Genomic DNA, 8,120 nt, shown 5'->3' with positions numbered 1-8,120 from the left:
AAGTGGGATTCATCTCAGGGATGCAAGGATGGTACAACATTCAAAAAATCCATCCACATCATTCACCACATCAACAAAAAGGACAAAACCACATGATCATCTCCATAGACTCTGAAAAAGCATTCGACAAAATTCAACATCCATTCATGATAAAAAATCTGAACAAAATGGGCATAGACGGCAAGTACCTCAACATAATAAAGGCCATATATGACAAACCCACAGCAAACATCATACTTAACCGTGAGAAGCTGAAAACTTTTCCTCTAAGATCGGGAACAAGACAGGGATGCCCACCACTATCCCCACTGTTATTCAACACAGTACTGGAGGTCCTAGCCATGGCAATGAGACAAAACAAAGAAATACAAGGCATCCAGATTGGTAAAGAAGAAGTCAAACTGTCATTATTTCCAGATGACATGATATTGTACATAAAAAACCCTAAAGACTCCACTCCAAAATTACTAGAACAAATATCTGAAGTCAGCAAAGTTGCAGGATACAAAATTAACACACAGAAATCTGTGGCATTCCTATACACTAACGATGAACTAGCAGCAAGAGAAATCAGGAAAACAATTTCATTCACCATTGCATCAAAAAGAATAAAATACCTAGGAATAAACCTAACCAAGGAAGTGAAAGACCTATACCCTGAAAACTACAAGACACTGTTAAGAGAAATTACAGAGGACACTAACAAATGGAAACTCATCCCATGTTCTTGGCTAGGAAGAATTAATATTGTCAAAATGGCCATCCTGCCTAAAGCAATCTACAGAGTTAATGCAATGCCTATCAAAATACCAACAGCATTCTTCAACAAACTGGAACAAATAGTTTTAAAATTCATGTGGAACCACAAAAGACCCCGAATAGCCAGAGCAATCCTGAGAAGGAAGAATAAAGCAGGGGGGATCTTGCTTCCCAACTTCAAGCTCTACTATAAAGCCACAGTAATTAAGACAATTTGGTACTGCCACAAGAACAGACCCACAGACCAGTGGAACAGGATAGAAAGTCTAGCTATTAACCCAAACATATATGGTCAATTAATATACAATAAAGGAACCATGGACCTACAATGGGGAAATGACAGCCTCTTCAACAGTTGAAGTTGGCAAAACTGGACAGCTACATGTAAGAGAATGAAACTGGATCATTGTCTAACCACGTACACAAAAGTAAATTTGAAATAGATTAAAGACCTGAATGTAAGTCATGAAACCATAAAACTCTTAGAAAAAAACATAGGCAAAAAATCTCTTGGACATAAACATGAGCAACTTCTTCATGAACATATCTTCCTGGGCAAGGGAAACAAACGCAAAAATGAACAAATGGGACTATATCAAGCTGAAAAGCTTCTGTACAGCAAAGGACACCATCAATAGAACAAAAAGGTACCATACAGTATGGGAGAATATATTCATAAATGACAGATCTGATAAAGGGCTGACATCCAAAATATATAAAGAGCTCATGCACCTCAACAAGCAAAAAGTAAATAATCCAATTTAAAAATGGGCAGGGGAGCTGAACAGACAGTTCACCAAAGAAGAAATTCAGATGGCCAATAGACATGTGAAAAAATGCTCCACATCGCTAGTCATCAGAGAAATGCAAATGCAAACCACAATGAGATATCACCTCACACCAGTATGGATTGCTATCATGCAAAAGACAAACAACAACAAATGTTGGCGAGGTTGTGGAGAAAGGGGATCCGTCCTACACTCCTGGTGGGAATGTAAATTAGTTCCACCATTGTGGAAAGCAGTATGGAGCTTCCTCAAAAAACTCAAAATAAAAATACCATTTGACCTAGGAATTCCACTCCTAGGAATTTACCCTAAGAATGCAGCAGCCCAGTTTGAAAAAGACAGATGCACTCCTATGTTTATTGCAGCACTATTTACAATAGCCAAGAAATGGAAGCAACCTAAGTGTCCATCAGTAGATGAATGGATAAAGAAGATGTGGTACATATACACAATGAAATATTATTCAGCCATAAGAAGAAAACAAGTCCTACCATTTGCAACAACATGGATGGAGCTTCAGGGTATTATGCTCAGTGAAATAAGCCAGGCGGAGAAAGACAAGTACCAAATGATTTCACTCATCTGTGGAGTATAAGAACAAAGCAAAAACTGAAGGAACAAAACAGCAGCAGAAACACAGAACCCAAGAATGGACTAACAATTACCAAAGGGAAAGGGACCAGGGAGGATGGGTGGGAAGGGAGGGATAAGGGGGTGGGGAATAGAAAGGGGGTACCATGATTAGCATGTATAATGTAGGGGGGGCACGGGGAGGGCTGTACAACACAGAGAAGACAAGTAGTGATTCTACAGCATCTTACTACGCTGATAGACAGTGACTGTAATGGGGTATGTGGGGGGGGACTTGGTGATGGGGGGAGTCTAGTAAATATAATGTTCCTCATGTAATTGTAGATTAATGATACCAAAAAAAAAAACTCCGACACCTGCAGGTTTACTAAAAAGTTGTCAAAGCACTAATTCTGGCAGCATTTCTCCCCCTTTTTCATTCCACCTGGAGATATGCATGTGCTGTATTATTTTTTTTAATTACTTGCAATGATTATTGCAGTTAATTATCATAGCAGTGAGATTTATACTCATACTCAACCATGTCTAAAATTTTTATTGAATGAGTCTGCTAATGTAATTATTATTATTTTTTGATTATTTTTTATTGAAGGGTAGTTGACACACAGTATTACATTAGTTTCAGGTGTACAACACAGTGATTCAACATTTATATACATGATAATTCTAGCTACCAGCTATCACCATACAAAGTTGTTACAATATTTTGACTATATTCCTTATGCTATATAATGTAATATTTAAAACCCTCCTAATAAAATTGACTATCAACAATATTACTGTAATTTTTATGTCCTTAAAATTTTTCTTATAGCCAAGATATATACATGTTCTTCTCATAAGGAAAGTAGCTTCTTGTCAGCATGGCAGGGCTATAGTTCTTTGCTAACAAAACAGATGGACTGTATAGAACATAGATGTTAAAGCTCCTGATCTCCAAATATGGTAATGGTTGGGGATTTGGAAGCTAGGATTGAATCCTCACAAATCATGACTTTGATAATACTAGAAAGAAGCAATATCTGATTTGGGGCAACTAATACAATGGTTGTTGGTGTAACACTTTGATGAGTTCCTATTCTTAAAAGCTGAGAGTAAACAAGGAAATGTACCACTGGGATGAATGAGAGTCATCTAAAATCATCCTGAATAGCAGCTGCCCGGAAAGCTGTCCCTGGTAGACCTAGGTGATTTTATTTAAGTGCAAACACTTTCTCTCCTAAGGCCCTTTACCCTTGACCCCTAGGATTCAGGTTGTAGGGAATTCTTGGTCTAGAGCAGGTTTCTCCACATTGGCACTATTGACATTTGGGCTGGGTAATTCTTTGGCAGGGTTAGGGGTGGGGGTAACTGTTCTGTGCACTGTAAGATGTTTCATGTCATCCCTGGCCTCTACCCACTAGGTATCAGTAGCATCCCATACCAGTTATATCAACCAAAAGTGTGGCCAGACCCTGCCAAATGTCCCCTAACAAATGTAATCACCCCAGGGCAAGAACCACTTGTCTGAACTGTTCCATTCTTCCTCCATGTGGACCTTCCCTTGGGGCTGCTTGGGCTTCCTCACCATGGCTGCAGAGGTCCAACAAGCAGTGTCCCAGGAAGACAAGCTTCAATGAGAAGTGCTTATCAGGCCCTTGCTTTTATCATGTTTTCTAGTGTCCCATTGGCCAAATCAAGTCACATGACCAAAGCCGGGGTCTCTGTGATATGGACTAGATCCACTAGTCCACCGTTTACCATAGTGCTTACTTCTTGGGCAGAATGTGGAGCTGAGGGAGCCTCCTGGAAAACAGAGTACATGTTCAAAGTCAAAAACTCAGAGGATGAAAAGAACATATACTATATGCATATGTGATCTCAGATCTGCAACACTGTAAAATATTCATTAGTTTACGACAAAAATGTTAGTGGAGAAAATAAAAGTGATGAGATATTTCCATTGTTGGCTTCTATCTTCCTTCACCTGTGGATAGGGCTGAAATGGGAAAACACTGAACTGAGTTTGTGAACAGTTTCACACCGTGCATTCGCCACATCATTTAGCTGAGTTCTTTGTACATAGTAAGAGCTCTAAATATGTGCTGGATGAATTTATTCCCACCTACCCTAGGGCTGAGAAATGGAGGAAATGGCCCAAGTCACATGGCTAGTAAAGGCAGCAAGGGAGTTAGAATGCAGGCCTTGTAGCTCAGTCCTTTTCTCTCACAACAGAGCAGTGCTGTCCAAAAGCATAATGCAGGCCATGTATGTAATTTACATTTTTTAGTAGCTATATTCAAAAAGAGTAAAAAGAAACCAGTGAAGTTATTTTAATAACACATTTAACCCAATATATCCCAAAACATTATCACTCCTAGATGTAATCAACATAAAAATATTAATGAGATATATTTTGCATTCTTTATTTCACACCAAGTCTTTGAAATCTGATGTACACTTTACACCTACAGCACATCTCAATTTAGACTTGCCACATTTCAAGTGCTCAACGTCACACATGGCTAGTGTTAACCCAAAGCATGGGAGAAAATGTTTGTAACTCATATATCTGATGAGTGACTTGTTTCTAGAATGTATAAAAAAAGACCACAGCTCAGTAACAAGACAGCTCAATTTTAAAATGAGCAAAGGAAACCGCACACATGTTTACAGCAGCTTTATTCAGAATTGCCAAAACTTTGAAACAACCAAATTGTCCTTTAGTAGGTGAACAGATAAAATAGTCATCTATCCAAACAATGGAATATTATTCAGGGCTAAAAAGAAATGAGCTGTCAAGCCATGAAAAGACACACAGGAACCTCAAATGTGTATCAGTAAGTAAAAGAAGACAATCCGAAAGGCTACATAGTGTATGATTCCAACCTTATGATATTCTGGAAATGGCAGAACTATAGATTGTAAAGAGATCAGCGGTTGTTGCCAGGGGTTGGGGCGTGGGAGGGATGAATAAGCAGAGCACAGAGGATTTTCAGGGTAGTGAAACTGGTCTGTATGATACTGTAGTGGAGGATACATGCATTCTGTGTTTGTCCAAACCCATAGGATGTTCAACACCAAGAGTGACCCCTACTTTAAACTATGGACTTTGGTTGGTAATGATGTGCATAGGCATACATAATTCAGTTCATTGTTGGTTCATTGACTGTAACAAATGTCCCCCTGGTACAAGATGTTACTAGGGAGGCTGTACACGTGTGTGGAAGCAGTGGGTACATGGGGACTCTCTGTACTTTCTGCTTGGCTTTGTTGTCAGTTCAAACTGCTCTAAAAGAATAAAGTCTATTTAAAAATTTTTTTAGAGTAGGCAAAGGATCTGAACAGATATTTCTCCAAAGAAGATAGACAAATGGCTAATAAACACATGAAAAGGTGGTCAGTGTCATTAGCCATCAGGGAAAGGCCAATGAAAACCACAAAGATACTACTTCACATGCAGTAGGATGGCTAGAAGCAAAAAGAAAGATAATGACAAATGTTGGTGAGAATGTGGAGAAACTGGAACCTTCGTACAGAGCTGGTGGGAAAATAGTCTGACAGTTCCTTAAACAGTTAAACAGAGAGTTACAATAGGACCTAGCAATCCCACTCCTAGGTACATAGCCAAAATAACTGAAAACAGGTACTCAGATAAATAGTTTACATGAAAGTCCAGAGCAGCACTATGCACAATAGCCAAAAGATGGGAAACAACTCAGAAGTCCATCAGCTGAAGAACGGATAAACAAAACGTGACCTAGCCATACAATGAAATACTATTCAGCCATGAAAAGCAATGGAGTTCGGATACATGCTATGACATGGATGAACCTGAAAACAGCATGCTGAGGGAAAGAAAGCCTGTCACAAAGGGCCACATAGTACATGATTCAATGTTCAAAACAGGCACATCTATAGACAGAGTAAATCAGGTGCTGCCTAGGGCTGGGGGAGGGAGGGTCTGGGGGGGGGTGGCTAAGGGGTGTGGGGTTTCTTTTGGGATAATGAGAATAGTCTAAAATTGATTGTGGAGATGATTTCACAACACTGAATATGCTAAAAGCCATCAAATTTTACAGTTTAAATGGGTGAATTGAATAGTAGGTGAATTGCATTTCAATTATTATTTTTAAAAACATAAGAACATTTTTCTTTATGATTCCAATACCATGATCACATCCAACATATTGACAATGTCAGCTTGTCCTGCTATTAGTGGTACTGAGAGCAGTCACTGTTTTAAGGTAGTGATGGCCTGATTCATCCATTACAAGGCTTTCTATGCTGCTTAAAAATTTTTTTAAATTCATTTTTTACTAAAGTATCATTGATATACAATCTTATATTGGTTTCAAGTGTACAACACAGTGATTCACCAGTTACCCATACTATTAAATTCTTACTCCCACTAGTGTGGTATTTATCTGTCGACACAGAAAGATGTTACAGAATCATTGACTATATTCTACATGCTGTACTACCGTCCCCATGACCAACTTATATTATGGTCAAGAACTTCTGTGCCCATTTATCCCTCTCACTCTCCCCTGTGCCCAGCCTAACTCCTCCCCTTTGATAACTCTAGTTACTTCACAGTGTCTATGAGTCTACTGCTGCTTTGTTCATTCTGTTTTGCTCTGTTTTGTATTCCACAAATAAGTGAAATCATATGGTATTTGTCTTTCTCTGCCTGGCTTATTTCACTGAGCATAATACCCTCTAGATCCATCCATGTTGTTGCAAATGGCAGGATTTATTTTCTTTTTATGGCTGAATAATATTCCATTGTGTATATGGACTACATCTTCTTTATTCATCTATTGATAGATAGTTAGGTTGCTCCCATTTATTGCCTATTGTAAATAATGCAGCAATAAACAGAGGGGTGCATATATCTTTTTGAATCAGGAATTTTGTTTTCTTCAGGTAAATTCCTAAAACTGGAATTACTGGGTTGAATGGTATTTATATTTTTAGTTTTTGAGGAACCTCCATACTGCTTTCCACAGTAGCTGCACCAGTTTACATTCCTACCAACAGCTTAGGAGGGTTCCCTTTCCTCCAAATCCTCGCCAATACTTGTTATTTCTTGTCTTTTGGATAGTGACCATTCTAACTGGTGTGAGATGATATCTTATAGTGGTTTTGATTCGCATTTCCCTGATGGTTAGTGATGTGGAGCATCTTTTCCTGTGCCTGTTGGCCATCTGTATTTCTTCTTTGGAGAAATGTCTATTCAGGTCCTCTGCCCATTTTTTTAATCAGGTTATTTGTTTTTTTGGTGTTGAGGTGTAAGAATTCTTCATGTATTTTGGATGTTAACCCCTTATCAGATAACACTCATGAATATATTCTCCCAGACTGTAGGATGCTTTTTTGCTCTACCGATGGTGTCCTTTGCTGTACAGAAGCTTTTTAGTTTGATGTAGTCCCACTTGTTCATTTTTGATACTGTTTCCCTCAAGGCTTTCTTTTCTACTCTTGCAAGATGCTAATTTTCCAGTTCTACCATCCCTTCCTGTCTACAAATACTAGCTGGAATTCTTCCGTGAACAAGAGCTCCTCTTCATCTTCTGGAGCTAATTGGTTACCCTAAAATACAGTTTGTACTGGAAAAGCAAGACCAAAGTTTCATCTTCTTCCCTTTTACTACTAATTTGCAGAGTAGGGAATTAGGTGTCTAAATGCTACCTCCCACTAAAAGGAACCATGGATCCTTGGGGGTTTCACAGATCCAAGATCTGGGGCAGGGACGGACACTGTGAGCCAGGATATCTTAACCTCAACTATGTCAAAGACAAGGAACAATATCTCCAAAGGATAATGGAGCCAGCTTAAAGCAGTTACTACTGATCAAAGGTGGGCCGGAGTGAACAGCAAAAATCCTTGGAATGATAATGGGCCTGAAAATTACCAAATACAGAAAAATCAATGAGTCCATCATAATGCTCAATAAAATGACAACCTGAACAAAACAGAACAAAAGTAAACATCACTTGA

This window comes from Manis javanica, chromosome X, assembly GCF_040802235.1.
Source record: "Manis javanica isolate MJ-LG chromosome X, MJ_LKY, whole genome shotgun sequence".
Taxonomy (NCBI): Eukaryota; Metazoa; Chordata; class Mammalia; order Pholidota; family Manidae; genus Manis; species Manis javanica.
This window is presented reverse-complemented; position numbering follows the sequence as displayed.